Consider the following 22,081-nt stretch of genomic DNA (forward strand, 5'->3'; position numbering starts at 1 on the left):
GATTCTGAGTTGCATCCTTTCTGGGGCCTCAGATGTATTTCAAGTGCCTACAGGCATGTTAGATAACCATCTGTCAGAGATGATATAGATGGTGCTAGATCCCACTGTGAGTACAGGGAACTGGACTTGATGACCTCTCAAGGTCACTTCTAGGTCTAATGTTCTATTCCAGTGGTCAGCAACCTTTCCAAGGCAAAGTGCTGAAATTTGACCTTTTGACGTGTATGTAAGTGCCAGTGATACTTTTTAAAGTCACTAAGGGCTTGTCTACACTTGCCCCCAGCTTCGAAGGGGGCATGTTAATCAGGGTGATGGGAGATTACTAAAGAAGTGCTGCAGTGAATACGCAGCACTTCATTATGCTAATTGTCCTCCGCGGCAACTTTGAAGTGTCAGACTTCAAAGTGCAGACATGCGTGTAGTCACTTTACTTGAGGAGTAAAGGCACTTCAAAGTAGTGCGGGAATTTCGAAGTGCCCGCAGCTACACACATGCCGGCACTTGGAAGTTTGACACTTCGAAGTTGCCATGGGGGAGAATTAGCCTAATGAAGTGCTGCTTATTCACCGTAGATCTTCGTTAGTATTCTCCCGTTGCCCTGATTAACATGCCCCCTTTGAAGTTGGGGACAAGTATAGATCAGCTCTACCCATCCCCCTTACAACAGCTTCATTAATAAATTAAGATGCAGAGCTTTACTATTTAGGTCAGTCGCATTATCTAGTATTTTCTTAATCAACAGGCGGCATGGCTTTGAGCAAGCTCCCAGCTGCATTGTGGGAGGAGAGGCAGGGCTGAGCTCCTGCCTCACATGCTGATGAAAAGTCATTCACAAGCCACTCTTGCAATCTCTGTTAGGGGTTCTGTAAGGCAATAGTGAAAGGTGTGACCCTCCCTTCAACCATCTCAGAACCTGCATGATGGATGCCTGACATAGTCTGGGAATCCCAACAGCAATAAAATGATATCTTGAAAGAACATGCCCTGAAAATTCAGGAGGAACACAACAATCAGATTCTGTAATGTTTGCCAAAATGTTAACTCCCTGTGTTTCTTTCCTTGTGCAAATTAATGAGTTTGATTTCAGAAGCCTGACTACTTTTTCCCCCTCTCAAAACTTCATGTCAAATGAATGATTGTTAGATAAGCCCATAGGAATGCTGCTCTACTTCTGCTTTCATGACACGTTATACACTGTATGGCAAGAAGCAACCTTGCCCATTACTTGTTTGAGTCTCAGTGGGATTCACTCTGTATGAGTGCAGTGGGCTTTATCTTGAATAGGCTGGATAACAGGCATAGCTGCTGTCGTAATCATATTAGCAGGGGGCTTGCACATCCCCAGCTTTAGCGTAATACAGACAGTGAAGGAAGGTGTTGGTGGTGGATATAATCTTTTCCATCTCCTTTTCCAGTGAGTGCACAGTGACTAACAAAAAGGTTATTATGCTACACGAGTCTAGCTCTCATAGTCCTTTTACATTTCAACCTCAGTAAAAAGCACTTGGCATAGCAGATATGTGGGCTGAATAAGTTCAGTTCCATACATACACAGATAGCAGAATTCTAGGTTTGAAATTCACTCCAAGGATGTGAGAGGAAAGTTCTGCCCTCGGTAAAGAAAGAGTCATTAAAAATTCAAAGGCAAATTATCGATGCAATGAATGAATATTGGCCTGCTTATGCCAGTAGTGAATTTACAATTGAACTTAATTGCCAACTTGCACACTAATAAATATACTTCAACAAGGTAATCCTGAAAAATACCCTCTATAGCTATGGCGCCAAAACTGCCAGTAAACTGGGAAATGTCTGCATCCTATATGAAACAGCGCTACTTAGACGGCTTCATTATAATTGGGGTGGGAGGAAAGGGGAATCCCCAGGGAGTTGCAAATAATAAATAACTATTCTTGCTGTTACATAATAGTAGAATAAAAACGAGGCATAAAGTAGGGGACAAAGTATCTGATTTCCCTCAGCAGCCTTCCTTCCCCTTCTCTCCTACTCTCCCTGGGGAGAGCAGTGCAGAAAGGCTCGGCACAGTGCTTATGCTGCAGCTAGCAATGTCTGCTGTGGCTCAGAATGAGGCAGCCTGGCTCCTTGGCTGTGTTTGTTGTTGTTCGTATGGCTCAGGAACTTGGCAGGAGCAGAGCAGCCAGTTCCCACTTTTAGTCCCACAGTCAGGAAAGTCTCACAGCCTGTGGAGGAGACAGACTGACTGAAAGAGCCCAGCCAGCTCCACTGTAGATAAGTTAATGTACACAGAAGGGACGTAAATTACCATGACCCTCAGCAACAGGACATTGGCCAGGGCCTGTCAGAAAGAGGACAAACGTCGGCAGGCTGCGTGTCTCCCTGACATTTACCTCCAGATAGAGTGGCCTTACCGCCCTACAAGGAAGGACCTCTTGGAGCCAGGGTTTCCTTGAAAACAGCTGCCTGTCCCTGACACCTAGGAGCTAATGCAGTTTTAATCAGGGGAATTAGCTAAGGGCAGTGGACTGTTTTCCCAAACCATTTGCATGGGGGCAACGTTTTTTCTTTCCCTTTGTGACTCTATTGACAGTTCCATTATGTTTCTTTATCTGGCCTAAATTTTTCCTTTTCTCCTCTCCCCTCCCCAGGGAACAAAACATCTTATCTCCGCCCACTAAGCCCCCACCACACCATTCTTTCCGTTTGTAGAGTGACATCACATTCCATCGCTCCTCACATCCCACAGAGAACTGAAAGCATAAAGCAAGCAAGAAAAACATCCTGATACTTGCCCTGCATTGCCATCTTATGAGTTGCAGCCATATATTTGTGATGCAAGAAGCGCATTCAAATATATAGCGCACTACTTCTAGTAATGTACTGCACTGCTGTAGCACTTTTCATTGAGGCTGTCAGTGTTATACAAATATTAACAGCTTGAGCCCTATGTAGCTCCATATTATTAATACTCTATGGCTGTATCTACACGACAAAAATAACTTGGATGTTGCTTACTTTGAAGTAGAGCATCTACACACACCCTACTTCGAAGTTAAGTTTCAAAGTAGGGCACTACTCCATTCCCAGGAATGGAGTGAGGGCTTTGAAGTTGGGCTTTGAAGTCAGGGGAAAAGAGTCTCTGCTGGCTACTTCGATGTAGTGCCTAACTTCAAAGTTAACTTAGAAGTTAGTTCCTAGTGTAGATGCACCCTCTATTTTACAAATGGATGAAAGTGAACTACAGTGAGTTAACGAAAGGGATAGAATGGGTTAGTGGCTCTGACCACTAAACTAGGGCTACCATATTTGAACTTTCAAAAAAGAAGACACCCCTGAGAGGGAGTGTATCTATATCAGCGTCTACCAATGCATGTTGTATTAATGTACTCTGTATACCATAACACATTAATGCAACATGAGGTGGTAGATAGTGATACAGATAGATGCCCTCTTGGGGGTGTCCTCTTTTCTGAAATTTCAAATATGGTGACCCTAACTAAACTATGCTCACTTCTTATATAAGTTTCATCATCTTGAGGTATGAAGCTAGATTTATAGCAAGGTACACTGTCCTGCCAGTCTGCCTAAACACTGAACTTATACCACTCAATGCAAAATAAAGGTTTTGGTCCTCCAAAGGAAAGCTTATCACTTCTCTCTATGGCAGGGCCTCAGTCACCCTCCCATTCACAGGTTATTTCCTGCTTTTCCTGTGTGGGTTAGTGCTTCTGGAATTGGTGCCTGAGTTGGTGACCAAAAGGCTGCTGGAAGCAAACTGCCCATTGTTGCTGAGTGATAGGAGAGCTGAAGAACCACTCTGCCACCTTTGCAAACAGGAGCAATGACATGAACCGGACTTTAAAACAAACAAACAAACAAACAAAAACAAACAAACAAACAAACAAACAAACACCCCCTTCCTCACACAGGACACCCCCTTCCTGCCCAATAGCACTACAAAGAGGATAAGAGAAGATAATCTCTATCCCATGATGATGATGATGACATTTGGCAGAATTCATGAATTACAGAGTGCAGGTTCCAAAGAGGTACATATAAATTTTGTTGGGATAAAAGAATCTGTATAAATATCATCTTGTTGTTAAACCCCCCTGGTGGTTTATATCAGAGAGGTAGCTGTGTTATTCTGTATCTTTGTGAACAGTAAGAAGTCCTGTGGCACCTTATAGACTAACTGATATTTTGGAGCATAAGCTTTCGTGGGCAAAGACCCACTTCATCAGATGCAGCACCCCCACTCATGCATCTGAGGAAGCGGGTCTTTGCCCACGAACGCTTATGCTCCAAAATATCTGTCTGTAGGGTGCCACAGAACTTCTTGTTGCCCTGGTGGTTTAGACATGCCTGGTCAAAAAAGAAGCACTGGCTGGCGATCCCACGCTTGTTGGTAATGGATTCCCAGAATTCTGGGGTATGGCAGCCTACAGGTTAATAACAATGTATTTTAAAAGACCCAGGGCTTTTTTCAGAGGCTACTGAATGAATAGGTGAATTTGCATTTCTGTTCAGGGGCTGACTCTCTTTTCAGTGAGCACAGTGGCACCCGGGAAATAGAGTAATCCACACTTGGATGTGGATTGGAATCTCTAACTAACAGCACACGTACTTTTCTTTTCTCTGTCCTCTCCAAATGTTATGAAAGGGGAAAGGCAAGAAAGAGAGAGGGCTAATTATTAATATGTGTCCATTCACATAAGACACAATAAACTTGATTCTCCTCTAACTTATATTCATTTATGTCTGGTGTAAGTGATCTCAGGAGCTACTACGGAGTTACATGATATGATGGAGAAAAAATTAAGGGTAAAAAAGACCTCATGTTATTCAAGTATGAAAGTCCAGAAGACAGGGCTGGATTGACAGGTTCTGTATTTTCCCCTTATGCTGCTTATAAGCTAGCCAGATCCAGTCCAGTTCCCTAAGGCCACACAGTTCATAGAACAGTTCTACTCTGGCCTTTCCCGTGGAAGTCTCCAGTGTAGCTGAATGTTGGTTATATGACTGAGTGCCACCGTGCTTTAGTATTCAGCAATGAACCCTTAGAGCTGTAGGGCTCCCAACTTGCTACTAGCACCAAACAAGCTCCCCAGCCCTGCTCTTTTCCCCAGGCCATGCCCCCCTGCCCCACCCTTTCCTGAGGCCCTGCCACCGCTCATGACATTCCTCCTCCTGCAGTGGCTCACTCTCTCCCACCCTTACTTACTTTCACTGGGCTGGGGCGGGGGTTGGGGTGAAGGAGGGGGTGAGGGCTCTGACTGGTGGTACAGCTTCTGGGGTGGGGCAAGGGATAAGGGGCTTGGGGTGTAGGAGCAGGCTTTCAGGTTGGGGAGAAGCTCAGGGCTGGGGCAGGGAGCTGGGATTTCAGGGTTGGGGTGCAGGTTTACCTCAGGTAGCTCCTGGACAGTAGCACGGTGGAATTCTGACTGTCCGGGCTCCTTGTTGTACTTGGAGGTGGCCAGCAGACCTGTTCCTAGGCAGGAGTTCCAGGAGGCTATGCACAATGCTCTTGCCCGCAGGCATTGCTCCCTGGCTCCCACTGGCTGCGGTTCCTACCCAATGGGAGTGCGAAGCAGGCGCGCAGGGTGCGGACAGTGTGTGGAGCCCCCTTGCACATCACTGACTTGGAGCCAACTAGCTGACCACTTCCAGGGCTCAGCATGGAGCTAGGCCTGGTAAGGACTGGCTTGCCTTAGCCCTCTCAGCACCACCAACGGGACTTTTAATGGCCTGGTCAGCTTTGCTCACTGAAGCTGCCAGGGGTTCTTTTTGACTGTGTGTTCCAGTTGAAAACTGGATAGGACAGCGTTTCTTGGCACAGCTAGAGAAATCAATCCAGGGTACCTTTTCTAAAAATCCAGGCTACTTACAGCCCCAGGCTGGGATTTCCTTCTCACTCAGGCAAAGCACACCAGCCTCAACAGCACCTCTGCCACCCTGGCCAGCCAGAAGCCACACAAGCAAACCCACAGACTTCTCAGCCACTATACCAGCCCAGACCAACAACACCTAAGTTCAGGTGAGCAGTTATTAAACCTGTTTCACCCAACACTGCACCGATTCTTCCAGACCCCAAAGACTCCAGCCTCAGACCCTGGTCAATATATATTTGGATCGTATCCAAGATAACACACTCACCAATTCTTTAGCTCTAATATCTAAAGATTTATTAATTTAAAAAAAGGAAGAATGGGGTTAGAGAGAAGAACAGTTAAAGCAATACTTTACATACATCAGTTACAGCTCCTGATGCAGGCCAGTTGGGTTAGATGCTGATTCTTGAAAGTCTTTGCAAGCATCCTTTTGAGGGATGGGGTCCCAGTCCAGACAGGCTTAACTCATGAAGAACAAAGAGGGTCCCTGCCAGGGCCCATCTTACAGCTTCCTCTGTGCAGAGGGAAAATTTTGTTCTTCTGTCATAAGTCTTGGCTTACCCCATGACCAGGTGGACCACCGTGCTGTGTTGCCATTTGATGTAGCCCCTGGAGTAAAATCCCACCTTCTCAAAATGTGTATTTGCCAGCTGGGCCTCTGCTCAATTTAGTGTTCTGGTTAGGGTGGAAACCCCACTCCCATTGTGAACCTCAGCACTGAAACATTTCTAATACGGCTACAGAGCTAACATCTATAACTTTACATACAAACATGGCACAGACAAATAAGTAGCATACATAGATTCAGGGCATTATCAGCTTTCATTAGACACCTCACATGGCCCTCTTGGCACAATATTTGGTGCCAACAGATACAGTGGACATATAAAATGGTTTCCACATCCATATGGAATCCTATCACGTCCCAACGCCTGGCAGCCCCAGAGAGCCAGGCAGATTGCTGTAGCTCTAACGTGCACTCTCATGACTCTAGAATCCTGGGAGCACAAAAGTGGCATACAGTGGAACTCTACCAAACCCAGGAGTCCAGGCCACAGTGTCCAGTAACTATGACAGAAGAAGGTTCTGAGTCTTCCTATGGACGTGCTTATGTCAGACACCTGTCTTGCATTAGACCTTTGGCAGTAGTGCAAGACCAATGATAAACAATGATAATACTTATGTATTTTGCTTCTCTGCAGTTTCTCAAAGTCCTTTTTTCACCACGGAAAGAGATAGCTGCCAAAATCAGCCAACTCACAGCCTCATGTGCCATACCACTGTGTAACACTGGCACACCGCTTTTTTTTGTTTTGATAGTATATAGACTAGCATGGCTTTCTCTCTCTTACTTTTTAGGCCAGTGCATATTCTCATCTCTTGTGAGAACCCTCCCTATCTTCCTCCAAAATGCGTTCACGATTCTGGCACTGAAAATTTTTATCTTTATATGTTGTTTTGAGCACACCCACTGCTTCCTGACTTTAAACCATTTATGAACTCAGTAGAGATTTACTGGCATCAGCTGGTGGGTTTCTTTAAAGCAGCTTTAAATCATGCTTTCCATTCAAAGACCATGACGTGACTTTGCAGCAGCTGGACAGAGAGTAGAGCTTAATGGCCCCAAAGCACCTATTTCTAGTCAGAAGCTGGAATATGAACAAACATCTTTGAATGTTGTGGGGCCAGCAGGGTACAGTGATTGGGGTTACTCCAAACCCAGGGGTCCATACCATGCCCAGTGTACCATGTCTCAGGGCAAGCACTAGCCCTGGTGGCTTCCCATAACCTTTCATGCACATATGACTAAGGGAAAGATGTTCACTTGGGCTGGCAGGAAGATGAAAAGTTGCAATCACCCTAAGTACAAAGACTTTAAGAGTTATCATTCAAAGGAAGCAAGTGTGGTTAGTGTTTGGGCCCTACGGACAGTACAGTCAAGGGTTAGGGCTCTTCAGCTTTAGTGCCTGAGGTGCCTTCTTCAGACCAATCTCTAGTCAAGCAAACAGGAGCTTGTGGGTTTCCAGGTCACACTTACTGTCTCTCATTGGGGCTCATAAGCACTGGTTCCGTGCCTAGTCACTCCTGCTCCCCTATAAACATCACATAGATTTGCACCAAGCTATAATGTCAAGCATTCACAGCTTGTCCCACACTGAACTCAGCTGAAAGTTCCTGAGGCTTCTCTCCAGCTACATCCCTGCTGCTACATGGCTCCCTCTGCCAACCAGAATACAGCTGATTCCTGGCTCGGGCCCTCTCCCCTTACCTGGCTAGGGTAAAGGGAAGTGCCCGGGGGTGGTGGCTGATATGAAGAGTCCCTGCTTAGCCAGGAGAAAAAATAATACAAGGGAGAGGTGTCTGAAGGGAGTTGTATTCCCTTCTTTCTAGTTCCATTATAAAGGGAAGAGTTGGGATTGGAACTGCTGCACGTGAACATGACCCTGTGATTTTGGTTCTAAGAGTGTTCAAAATCTGAAGGTGGACAGCATTCTGATTCTAATGTGTCTGTGTCTGAAATCTCATGAGCACTTCCAAGCTCACAAGATTTTGCCCCAGATAGTGGAAATCCCATGAGAAAAGTTGATCTTCTATTTCTTCCATTAGGGGCCAAAATCTTCAAAGACCAGATCATGAGGTTTGGGTTCCATTAAAATCAAGCCAAAATTGTAGTCTAGAGTTCATTCAAATCCTAAACTCATACCTCCTAAAAAGTCTTTGTGAACCTGATCCTAACACCATCTTCAGTGTAACTGAAATTTCCAGAAATGGAGAGGAGGAGTGGTGGTGCAAGGAAGATTTCGTTTATTACATTATGGGCCAACTATTTTAATCTACTATGTACACTTTGTGCCTGTAAAGCAACTGGGGCCCTGGTGGTACCGTTCCTCTGCTCTTGACTCTACTGCAGCAGAACAAGGGCAGGATGACAAACCCAGCCCTATGTATTTTGTGATCTGTGTTTTCTTTTGTTCACACCCCAGCAACGTGTATCACTTCAAAATGCTTATCCACATTTGTTTCAAATAAACCTTGTGTTTTGCTTCACCACTATGATGTTCGGTTTTACATAAAATTACAAGTTCTCCTGAGAGGAGGGCTCCCAACACTTATCTGCTGTGACTTATGGCCTCTGACAAGATGGCTGTCTCCTCTGTTGCTTAAGGGTGCCTAGGGAAGTTGCTCCAGATTTGTGGGACATAGTCTGTTGTTTTACTGATCTTCATCCAGATTGTCTTAACTGATCTGAATTTCACCCAGAAGGGAAGAGATGGATTTTGGTGGGGGGGGAGCTTGATTCATAAAAAATGTTTACTTAAGTTTGCACAACTGCCCTCTGGCTTCTTTCATTAATGTGCCCCCTTCTCCCTACCTAGCACTTTGAATAAGCACCCAGAGACTTACAATCTTATCCAGACCTATCCAAATTTCTTTGAAGGGAGGGATTAAGGCAGGAACCTTGGGATCCAAGCCAAGAAGTCTAAGCAGAGCAGCAAGTTAGTGAAAAACCAAAGATTCTATCCAGGGGAGCTGGCAGGGGAAAATGAAGGAGGCCATCAGAGGGAGGGCGACAGGAAGGAAGAGTCTGTCTGGAGTAGGAGAGCTTCACTGTGGATCTGATCAGGAGAAGGAGGATGAAAGACACTAGGGAAGGAAGGGAGGGGATGTGGAAAGGCAAAATACTGATAGATCTGGCTCCCAAGTTTTCTTCTGCCACATAGGTCTGGAAACAGAGCTGCAAATCTTGTAAGAACCAGATTTTTTGAGGACTTGATATACCCTGCTTCTGTCTGCACTAGAAACCCTGGCAGAACATGCTGCCAGTATAATGCATATTATATCAAAGAAGAGATGCGTAAGAGCAGACATGATGAAAGCAAGCAAAATAATGAGTGGTACATGAGGAGAAAATCACAGACATGCGTTCACTCTTTCCCATTGTACAGGGACAAGGAAATATTCAATTTCATGGAAAGGTGGCACATTTTCAAATGATTAAAGGAAATCTTTTTACCACAATATGCTTTTAATACCAGGAACTTGTAGCCACAAGATGTCATTGAGACCAAGAGCATGGAAGGTTGGAACAAACACAAAATGTGAATATACAGAGATATGTATGATGCTAGAGATTTTAAAAAACAGGTATTTTGGAAGAACTCTAAATTCATATGCTGCAGGGTATAAACCAGTCTCTTACTAATGGAGAAGAAAAATAAAACTCTCCCGATGGTGTTTCTTACAGTGTCTTCTGGACAAGCTAGTTCTGGCCACTGGTGGAGACAAACAGGAGTATTTGGCTTGTTGGGCATTTGGTTTGATCTGATAAGGCAATTCCTTACTTCTTGCAGTACAATAATTCCACTTCTGGTTGCAAATACATTGAGGAGGACCTTGTGAAAATTACACAGATTCGTGACACATAGCTGACCTTTATTAACAGGTTGGCTTGAATTGTAGGTCAGGTTGAAATTAATGTCCAAAGGCATAGGACCCATTATCACAATTATTATCACTCTCAAGAGAGAGCTCAGGACTAAGTAAGCATAGCAATCATAGAATTATAGAACACTATGGCTACGTCTACTCTAGCACACTAAGTCGAAGTAGCCTATTTCGATGTAAGAACGTCGAAATAGGCTACTTCAATGCGTCTCGTCTACACATCCTCCAGGGCTGGTGCCATCGGCGTTCAGAGTTAAAGTAGCAACCGCTCCCCGTCAAAATAAGGGACCAGCAAAGCCCCAAGCCGCTCCCTTAAAGGGCCCCTCCCAGACACACTCGCCCTGCATAGCACAAGATCCACAGAGCCGACAACTGGTTGCAGACCCTGTGCACACAGCACGGACCTCCAGCTGCAGCAGCAGCAGCAGCAGCAGCAGCAGCAGCCAGAAGCCCTGGGCTAAGGGCTGCTGCACACGGCAACCACAGAGCCCCGCAGGGGCTGGACAGAGCATCTCTCAACTCCTCAGCTGATGGCCACCATGGAGGACCCCGCTATTTCGAAGTAGTGGGACACAGATCATCAACACACGCCCTATTTTGACATTGAATGTAGAAGTAGGGCGCTATTCCCATCTTCGGATAGGAATAACGATTTTGACGGCTCGCCACCTAACGTCAATTTCAACATCGAAATAGCTCATGACACGTGTAGACGCGATGCGTACTATTTTGACGTTGTGCCAGCTACTTCGAAGTAGCCAGCTAGTGTAGATGCACCCTATAACTGGAAGAGACCTCGGAAAGTCATTGAATCCAGTCCCCTGCCCTCACGAAAAGATCAAGCGCCATCTAGACCATCCCTGACAGATTATCTAAGTTGCTCTTAAATATCTCAAGTGATGGAGATTCCACAACCTCCCTAGGCAATTTATTCCAGGGTTTAACTACCCTGACCATTAGGAAGTTTTTACTAATGTTCAATCTAAACCTCCCTTGCTGCAGTTTAAGCCTGTTGCTCCTTTTCCTATCCTCCGAGGCCAAGATGAATAATTTTTCTCCCTCATCCTTGTAACTCTCTTTTAGGTACTTGAAAACTGCTATCATATCCCTTCTAAATCTTCTCTTTTCTAAACTAAAGAAGCCCAGTTCTTTCAGTCTTCCCTCATAGCTCATGTTCTCTAGACCTTTAGTCATTCTTTGAGGACAACGAGAAGCCCTGTGGCACCTTATAGACTAACAGATATTTTGGAGCATAAGCTTTCATGGGCAAAAACCCGCTTCGTCAGATGAAGTGGGTCTTTGCCCACAAAAGCTTATGCTCCAAAATATCTGTTAGTCTATAAGGTGCCACAGGACTTCTTCTTGTCCTCAAAGATACAGACTAACATGGCTACCTCACTGATATTTAGTTATTCTTGTTGCTCTTCTCTGGACCTTCTTCAATTTCTCCACATCTTTCTTGAAATGTGGTTCCCAGAATTGTACACAATACTGCAATTGAAGCCTAATCAATGTTGAGTGGGGCGGAAAGATGACTTCTTGTGTCTTGCTTACACACTCCTGTTAATGCATCCCAGAATCATGTTTGCTTTTTTTGCAACAGCATCAGGCTGTTAACTGATATTTAGCTTGTAGTTCACTAGGACCCATAGATCCCTTTCTGCAGTACTCCTTCCTAGACAATCACTTCCCATTCTGTATGTATGAATCTGATTGTTCGTCCACAAGTCCTTATTAAACTTCATCCTATTTACCTCACACCATTTCTGCAGTTTGTCCAGATCATTTTGAATTCTGACCCTATCCTCCAAAGCAGTTGCAACTGCTCCCAGTTTGGTATCATCTGCAAACTTAATAAGCGTACTTTCTATGCCAATATCTAACAGAAGAGCTCAGAGCTGTATGAATTGACTGTTGAAGCTACCCTAGCTGTACTTGTTCTACAATAAACGGAGACCTGTGGTTTTAGCACTGGCAATTTGTTCTGCCTCCCATGAACACTGAGTAATTCATGTAAGGCAGTAAACAGGAGGTAATGAGGGCTGGGGGATTGACCTGGAACATGATGATCTCAGGGAATTTACACATTCAGCAGGCTGCGATGATCCCATCAAAACTTAGATGGAAATCAGGCAGGCTGGTGACAGTGATTGTACCTTTTTGCTGGAAATTCTTCAATGTCAATGGTTTATTCTCCTAAAGAATCTCAACAATTCGGAATGTTTTGTGAAATGGATATTTCAGATTTTTTTTCTTTTGTCAGGGGAGAGGTGAAGGTTGATTTTCAGTTTAACTGAGCTGGTTTAACCTTTTTTTGATTTTTTTTTCCTTACCAAAACCAAACAAGCCAAGAGAAAGAGCATTCTACAGAATAATCATATCCTGAGATTTGGGCCATATTCTCTTCTCACATATGCTAGAGGAAATCAGAGGTAACATTGACTTTGAGAAGCCATTCATGATTTATGTTAGCTCATGTGAGGTTAGAAACAAGACTGATGCAGATAGGCTGATACAGGCTGTGTCTCTACATGCAGCTTCTTCCAGAAGCAGCACGCTAATGAGCTATCCGGAAGATGCTAATGAGGTGCGGATGCAAATTTTCTGTGCCTCATTAGCATATCGGCAGGTGATTCATAGTCCAGAAGAAGCTCTTCCAGACTCCAAAGTACACGTGCAGATATGCGTCCTGTGGAGATCTTCCGTTTTGGGGAAGAAGGGGCTTCTGGAAGGAGGGTTTTCTTCCGGAAGATCCCTGCAGGCTGCATGTCTGCATGTGTACTTCGGTGTCTGGAAGACATTCTTCTGGACTCTGAACCACATTCTGATATGCGAATGAGGTGTGGAAAATTTGCATCCGCACCTCATTAGCATCTTCCGGATAGCTCATTAGTGTGCTGCTTCCAGGAGAAGCATCATGGGTAGACACAGCCAAAAGAAAATTAAAATTAGACCCTTAGAAGTATGTAAAACTGTCTCAAATAGTCCAAGCCTTTTTTGGGAGAAAGCTAATTTTTAATCTTTTTTACTCACAAAATTAAGAAACAAAACATCACAAAGCATTGCTTGATAAATGTCAAATTCTAGAAGATTTTTATGGCCAAGTTATAAACTGCAGCTGTGGAAACAGACTTGAAGGAATAAGGAAGCAACCCAAACCTTTTCCCAGAACTCAAACAATTTTCTGAGGTTTATAAACCTCTGAATAACCTTTTTTTCACTGTCATTTAACTTTCTTGCGTCTGTTCACTCCCTAGCTCCAAATGGGTTTAGAAGTGGAAGTGCGAAGATCACATGAGAATTTGTTCTCTCCGGTACACTTGCAGTCCTAACATAATCCCTTGTAAAAGCCTAATTGTATAACATTTCAAGGCCAGCTCAAGTATTCTGATTAATTTGTATAAGGTAAAGGAGTAGAGTTCACTGTGTAGTGATGCAAGCACGACTGTTTAATCAGGAATAGCAGCACAACAATAAAATAGGGCAGGGGGAATGCACCGCATTATTTCCAATTACTTTTAAAAATGTTCAAATTGTTTGTTTTGGAAACATTTTTCTCATTAATGTTTAACCTCTTGCCTTTCCAAAGCAATGTTCGTGTTATCAGCTCCATTACTGAAGGACACAGATAGAATAAAACTCCTATCTCAAATGTAGATAAATAACAGAAGCAGAAATTAATTGAATGAGACTTACTCACTCACACACCTTTTAAGGTTTTCTTTACCTACCTATGTCAGCAAATGATGTAACCATGTCCCTTTTTGTTCCATGCACTGCAGAGAAAGAAGGTCATCCAAAAACAACCTCTTGTATTCCATATGCACTCAGGTTCCATTATGAAGGCTCTTGTTCTGAAATCCAACTATTGCTGGAAGCAAACAAATGTGAAAATTTACAACATGAAAGAACAAACCTACCTATGCATGGAATATGCTTGTTCACCAAAGGAACTCTCACTGCTAAGGATGAACTATGGAAGGGATTTCCATAGACTCACTCTGACTGTGGGCTAATGAATGATGATGGAGTTTTTGACTGATGTTGAGAGCCATGATTTGAGCAGAATCCTAGAGAGAAGAACAACTGCTTTTGAGGAATTTGCGACCAATGCATCAATTATCTAATAAAGCCAAATAAATCCAATGCAAATCAGCTTATCTCAGATGTTCGGAGGACAGCAGCATCTTTCAGGTAAGTGGGAGTTTGGGCAATCAGGAGTGTTGTTGGGCAAGTGAGTCATGTTGAGGAGGCTTAACTGAGATCTGATAAAGTTTCAGTGTGACGGGATGGCCACACAGGGCTTCACTGTGAAACTGAAAGGTGGAGAGTTTCAAGTTTAAAGAGCTTTTCTTGTTTCATAAAGGAGGTGCAAAGAGAGAAAAAAATGGCAGATAAGGATATTGTAATGAGCAGATTAACAAGAAATGGTACATTGGTACATTTGTGCGTTTCATAAAGGTACATACTTTAAGTTGCATGTGAAATAACGAATACCCAGTGACTAGTCCTTAATTTTAATTAAATTACTGAGTCACGGGATTCCAGATGCTAAGAAAAAGCGGCTTCCTCCTGTTATATTTCAAAGTGCGACTCCCTTATTTGTGTATAATAACAAAACAATAGAATGTAAACAACGATTGCAGTGTTACGGAGAAGAAAATGTTGCCTTCACACAGGCTACCCTGACTGAATCAGGTTTTCCTAAAGATGTAAGTGGAGTTCTGTTTAATGAATGAATCCACTAAAATATAGTAGTTGCTAAGGGCCTGACACTGTCACAGAGTAGGCAGTACTAATTCAGCCATTCAAGCCTATGAAACTTCCTGGGTAGCTATATACTACTCAACTTGAAGCTTCTTTCCATTTTAGTGGGAAAAGAAAGGATACAGAAATTCCTAACAGGTTTTTGCTTTGTAGAAATTCTATAGGTCAAGGTCTATATTATTGACCTCTGACTGTCTATATCAACTTTGGCATGTAAAATGGCTCACTAAACAGCTGGGAAATCTAGCTACAATATTTGTTCCCAGTTCTACAGTTTTGATAACCTGCAACAATTCAAATGAGATTTCCGTAAGGGAATCCCCAACCAGCATAGTACCAGCATTCCTGGTAAAGGGCATGTCAGGGAGGTGGCTGGAGCATCTTTTATGCTGATGATCACTGCTCTAACTTATGTAGAGTGTTGAACTGGGCGTTAGCTGTCACTGTGATCAAAGAAATGCAAAGAGGAATTTAAGCTACTGTTGGTATTGCCTGTGTCAAGGGCAGCCCAGCTAGATCCAGAGATCTGAACCACTGTCACCATCAGGGTAAAATTAAAGCCTCATCGGGTAAAGTTTTAAAGGACACAGCTTGCCCAACTTTAAAGGGAGTGTAGCAATCACACAGTAGAGTGCTTTTAAACTGAATGGAAATAATTCAGAATGGTGCAGGGTTTGAATGAGTTTTATACCTTATAATAGTGCTTATTGTTTTCCTATGAGACTCATTTTACTTGACCTTTTACTTTATCCATTGCAGACTAAATCAGTTAATCTGAATCCAGCTTTGATGCTGAAGCTTCATAGTCCGTGACTGAAAGCTAAAATGGTTGTCATTCCACTTCAGCAGAGCAAATATGTGTCTTTTTCAGGAAACTGTGGCAGATAGACAGATGAATTACTTTCTCACTCTCAGCCAGAAGTTTAACTTTCAAGCAGTACTAATACAAGTGTCAGAAATCTCTCACAAATTCAAGTGACACGTATTCTCAAAAGAAACCAGAGCCCTTTCTATGGAGATAGACAACATGGCATTGTAACTGACAGGACACCCATCTCCCCCATGCATTACTCAGAAAAAAGCTTATCAAGAGAATGGTTCCAATAGCAGACAATACGTCTCACCAGTGGATAGCACAGTCACTCCTGAATTAACTGGCACCATGCAAAAATACGTTTTCCAGAAGGCCTGCCTATAGCTCTTCTCATTCTGATTAGGAAATTCAGTATTTCATTTTATCCTGTGAATCCCAGACAAGCGCAGTTCTTAATCCCCTTCCTTCCAAGAGCTGCTATTTGGTTTTGTAGTCCAAGAACCAAAAACATAATTTCTCATTGCATAACCTCTTGTGTGTGAGGAGCAGGGCATAAGGTTCGTACATGATGTTGTTATCCAAGTCACTGTCCATCATACGTCCCTGCTCTGTTTTCACTTTTCCCATGCAACATCACATCATCTCATGTGCTACATTTGTTTCTGATTACAGGCTGTGTATACTAGCCCAACACAATGCCTTACAGAATGCCATGGCTTCATGCCATGGGAAAAGACATTTGTAATTTTTATGACCCCAATGAAGCAATGATGCATTTTTTTAAAATAGAAGAACATGTAAAGGAATTATTTTGTAGCAATATTAGGCATCATTACTCACAGCAGACATACACATTTGAACTCATTAAGGCTTTGCTTTGGTGTTTCAGAACATACGCTGTGAATGCCTTGTTTTTCGAAGTCCACTGTAATAAAAAAAAATACCTCTAGAAAAATAGGAAGGACTAGGCCACAAACATATTAATCTCCAGTTTTGGGGCCAGATTCTGTACTCAATGAATGTAAATCCAGACTGAATCTGAAGTCATTGGAATTTTCCTGGTTTACATGGCAAAAGAAGCAGTGGGGGAATGGGAACAATGATTACTGGGAAAGGCAGGGTTTGGAGTGGGTTGTTTATTTTAGATACACAGAACAAAACTTACTCCAAGCAAACAAGCTCTTACTCCCAGGGCTAGCCTGCTCTGAAACCTGTGTTATACCATCTTCACTATTTTTATCATCATATTGGATTAAAAGCTACCTGAGCAGGAAATCAGACCTCCGTTTGCAGTGAACCTATAGCCTCTGTCTGCACTGATATTGGGCCTACAGAGACGAACACTGTAGATGATCAGAGAGCAGTCATCTGCTCTCCAAGCTGGTCTACTCCAAATGGGTCATTGATTAGATTCTGTGACAACATGAAGAAGTGTTTGTATGTTACTGTATACAGGCACTTTATGGTGTGGTTCGGATGGATCACCAAAACACCCATTCGATCTTCCTCTCATTTCTCTATTCTGTATAAAAGCAGTTAAAATGTTGTATTAACTATTGTTCCAGATTCAGATCAGTGAAATCCAATTATCCTGGGGAGTCTATTCACAGGAAAGTAATTTTACCAAGCTAAATTTTCAGTCGGCTTCTAACTTTGTCCCTGACGGTTTGAATGCTATTTTTATTTATTTATTTATTTTTGTAAATGATAGCCCAAGTACCTGAAGACCCAGATGAATGATGTAGGTGCATCAAATGTGAGTATTTATGCATGCAGAAATTTGCAATTGAAAAATGAGGGGTGGAGTTATAGAGGACTCATTTGAAAATTTGGCCCATTGGAAAAAATGGCCTCACCCTAAGTGAGCTGATCTGAAAAGATCGAAAGGAGTCTGACAAAGCTGCATTCCCTGAGAGTGGAAGTCCTGTGCCAAGGCTCACACAGTGAGTGTGGTTTGCTAAGACAAATATTGTTAGGATACAATCATTATCTCTTGTGGACCAAAAAATGAAAATACTGGATAAGATCCCACCTCCAAGCTTCATGGTTGTCAAGAATAGGATCTATTAGTTTTTAAAATAATAAAAATAACAATAACTCAAAGTAGCTAAGGAAAACAATGTGAATTGGCATATAATCAGTGTTTTCTGGAGGGGTTTTTTGCTTTGTTTTTCAAAATTCTCAGAACTGTAGTTAACAAACAAGATTTTATTGTTCCAACCTCTTGTCTCCTGCTCTTTTCATGCAGGTTTGTTGCAAACCTCTGGAAGGATTTGCTTGCTCCCTCTGATATCTTGAAGAGGATGATGAGCTCCTAGATCAGAAGGTGCGAAAGAAATCGGAGAACTTTCTTGCCAATGACAGAAAACAGGAAATGTTGGAAACCCTTTAACTTGTGGTTCGGAAAGTCATGGTTTTTTTTTTCCAAAGTGTTAAGAGTTTGGCTCAAATTCCACCTTGTTACACCAATGGAAATGTATTGGGCTGATTCTTGGTAGCCCTGCCCCATGCGTAGTCACTGCACATAAGTACAAAGTGGATGTACAAAATCAGAATCGTGTCATGTTTTATACCAGCTTTGTATTCTTTTGCACAGATGCAAAGGACTATTTAATGGTGCAAGACAACAGAGAATCAGACCATTAGAGATTTCCAGCAAGAGCACAAGAGGTGTTAAAATGTTCCTGCTTTGTATAGCTGTAGCTTTGTATAGCTGTAGCAATCCTAAATACATATGTACATTTTAATAGAAACTTGGCATTACCATGTATCTTTGTATTTCCCTGTATTACTTGGTATTTCTTGATAGGAGCTTTGTACTACTTCATATGTTTTTATTACTCTTTGGCCATGTCTGCACTGGGGCAAAACTTCAAAATGGCCATGCTAATGGCCAAATCGGAGAATACTGATGAGGTGCTGAAGTGAATATTCAGCGCCTCATTAACTTGATGCTGGCTGCGGCACTTCGAAAGTGCCGTGGTTTCATCGTGCCTGGCTCATCTACATGGGGGTCCTTTTTGAAAGGATCCTGCGAACGTCGAAATCCCCTTATTCCTATAAGATCCTAGGAATAAGGGGATTTCAACATTTGCAGGGTCCTTTTGAAAAGGACCCCCATGTAGATGGGCTGCATACAAGCGAAAAGCAGCACTTTTGAAGTGCCGAGGCCAGCTGCATGCTAATGAAGTGCTGAATATTCATTTCAGCACCTCATTAGTACTCTCCGATTTGGCCATTAGCTTACCCATTTTGAAGTTTTCCCCTTGTGTAGATGTAGCCTACATGTTTGGTATTTTATACAGCTCTATATGCCTGTATTATCTTTTATATTTGTTGTTTTGTATTCATAGACGCTTTGTATCTGGCTCCATATTGTATTTAAGACTCCATTTTGAGGGATATGGCCTGCTGTACTAGCCTGTAAACCTGATGCTGTCTCTGTGTGAGGGTGAATGTGTGTGAAATACATCTGCAAGTGTGAATGTGGATGTTTACTAAGTTATCCTCTGGAGCCAGCCTGTCTGGTTGACAAAGACTTAGTGGCTGAAGAACAATGGGAACTGGATTCTGCAGGAATAACCCACCTGGAGAGGATGATTAAGTCCCATCTGTAGGTGATGAGTCACACAGAAACCTGGGCTGTGGAAAAGGATCAAACCCATCTGCCATTGACTGGTGACTCATAGTGCCTGGGGCAGTGGGACAGAACCAGACCTATGGACTAAACCATATAAAAGGTAACAGAGAGGAAGCCGTGCTAGTCTATACACTATCAAAACAAAAAGCAGTCAAGTAGCACTTTAAAGACGAGCAAAATAGTTTATTAGGTGAGCTTTCGTGGGACAGACCCATTCAGAAGTGGGTCTGTCCCACAAAAGCATATAAAAGGTGTGTGCACCACTACAGGGTTGGGTTCTTGTCTTGTCAACATTGGAGCATTGATCTGGATCAACAGCACCTGGCTCCACACTCACATCCAATCCATCCGGCCAGTGGATTAGAGTGAGCAACTTTTGTTAATTATAAGCAACCACAAGACAGCGTGTATATGTATGTGTGTGTATGTGCCTGTGAGTAGACTGTGTATATTATATGCATATAATATGATTGTGCTTATTCTCAATAAATGTGGCGTTGTTGCCTTATCCCTCTGAAAAAGATCCCATGTGCTTCTTGTAAGCCTAACATAGCTAGAGTCTGAAATCACTCACACATTCATTCCTTTCACCTGGAAACTTTGACTTTGAAGTGTTACTGCAGATTATGCCTGGAACAGTACTTAATCCCATCAAGCCATCTATCCTTTTTTATTTAATCTGTGAAAACCTGCAGCATAGCATTTGGCCCAGAAAACCCCAATGGGCCACAACCCCTCTGGGCTGTGCTGCTGGCAGGTTCTGGGGATCAAGCTAAGATAGCTGGCCATGAATACCACTTTAGTGCCAGAAGACCTTCTGGTGCCATGGAGCTAACATTGTAACTCTTCCACCACAGCATCTTTCCCCTGCTGCAGATCTGGCTGGTGCAAAGAAAGCAGGGAGCCATCATTCCTAATCCCTAGGGATCCCAGGTTTTCATGGTGACCCCTTGGGGCTACTAGCAGATGATGTAATTTAGGCCTTGTCTACACTAAGCAGTGCTGTCAATCTGATTCAGCCAAGCAAATAGCATAGCTGAGGTTGACAGTCACTACGGTGTTTTGTGTGTGGTAAGGTCACGGGGATGATGCTGGTACTCTTCTCGTTTTGGTGGAGTACCAGCATCGATGGGAGAGTGCTCAGAGATCACATCACAGCAATAAATTGATAGCCAGTGGCTTGATCAATACAGCTTTGGTCTACCACATAGTGTAGACAAGGCTTTAGAACAGCATCATGCTTGGGCACACACTGCGCCCAGTCAGCCAAATAATCATAAATGAACCTCTAGGGAGAGTCGGGCAAATCAAACTTTTTTTATTCATGGGGAATTTCAAAAATAATTTTTGTATTTAATTTTGCAGAAAATAGGTTTTCTAAAAAATAATGGGAGGACAAAATACCTCACTCAAAAACATTGTGCTTCAATGTTATAATTTTTAAAATTTTCATTTTTTTAAAAAAAAAAAAAGGAAATATTTTGAAATGAAACGTTGTTTTGAATTTAAAAAGTTTCTTTTCCAAACTCCATTTTGTCAGAATTTTTAAACTGAAACTATTCAGCCAAATGAACATGAATTCACAAACGTTTCAGTGTCACCAACTTTGCATATTTTTTTTGTTTTATTTTGAAAAAAAGAGTTTCAGCTGAAAAATTTTGCCAGGCTGTAGCTCCAACACTGCCTCTAATTTGAAAAGCCAATTAACTATCCTTGATTCGTCTTATCATGTGCTCTAACAGTATTTCCTTTTATGTGCCATTCTTAAAACTATCAGAAAAATAATTTGTCCCTCACATGACAGCCAGTTTTCAATATCTTTTTATATGTGCCTAACATCTTTGAAATAGAGGCATGCTATTACTGGAAGTAGGGCAAGAATATATTCCTTTTAAAAGATGAGATGATTTGTGGTACTGGCGGACCAGGTGCCAATCCATGACAATGCTTCAGGCCTCACTGAACACTGACAAACACACAGCTGGAAATGAAGCTGGCTTCCGTGTGGGTTAGCATAGTTTAAATAGGTATTAGTATTATAAGAATGGAAATCAGGCCTGGATTAACCCTTTGTGCTCCTGGTGCCAAAAATATTTGTGGGTCCCCACATAGTCATTATTGTTCCCTTTTGAGTGTGGGCCTGGTCTGGCAATGCTGGCCAAGGAATTACATCTCCCAGGCTGGATCTTTTCTTCTCAGAGGCTCACTCTCAGGGATGCCTGTCCCTCTCAGCACTTCTGGGCGAGGAGAGGATCCTTCTGAGCCTGGGCATGGCACCATGGAGCTATTAGTGCACGGCAAATCTACTGCTGAACATGTGTTTAGTGTTTAGACTTTATGGAATGCTTGTAGGATGCTGCAGGTACTAAACCTACTTATAATAGCTGTATTCATTGTCATGTTGTCTGGAGTGGCTCACAACTCAGAATGCCAACCTCTGGGCAGCCTGTCAAAAGCTGGGCAGACACAGCAGACTGCTGATATGTTCTATAATTAGATTTCACCAACTTAGTAACAAATGTGAACTCATAGATCACTGTAAAA

The 22,081-nt window shown here is 42.8% G+C and overlaps 1 long non-coding RNA gene across 1 annotated transcript in view; it reads right to left on the minus strand.

Moving 5' to 3' along the window:
- Positions 1-22,081, minus strand: part of LOC142009372 (uncharacterized) — a 34,532-nt gene that overhangs the window by 4,783 nt on the left and 7,668 nt on the right. The window contains exon 2 of the long non-coding RNA XR_012644445.1: positions 14,048-14,187. This is a non-coding gene — a long non-coding RNA (uncharacterized LOC142009372). The remainder of the gene's footprint in view (positions 1-14,047; positions 14,188-22,081) is intronic.

This window comes from Carettochelys insculpta, chromosome 2 (genome assembly GCF_033958435.1).
Source record: "Carettochelys insculpta isolate YL-2023 chromosome 2, ASM3395843v1, whole genome shotgun sequence".
Classification (NCBI taxonomy): domain Eukaryota; kingdom Metazoa; phylum Chordata; order Testudines; family Carettochelyidae; genus Carettochelys; species Carettochelys insculpta.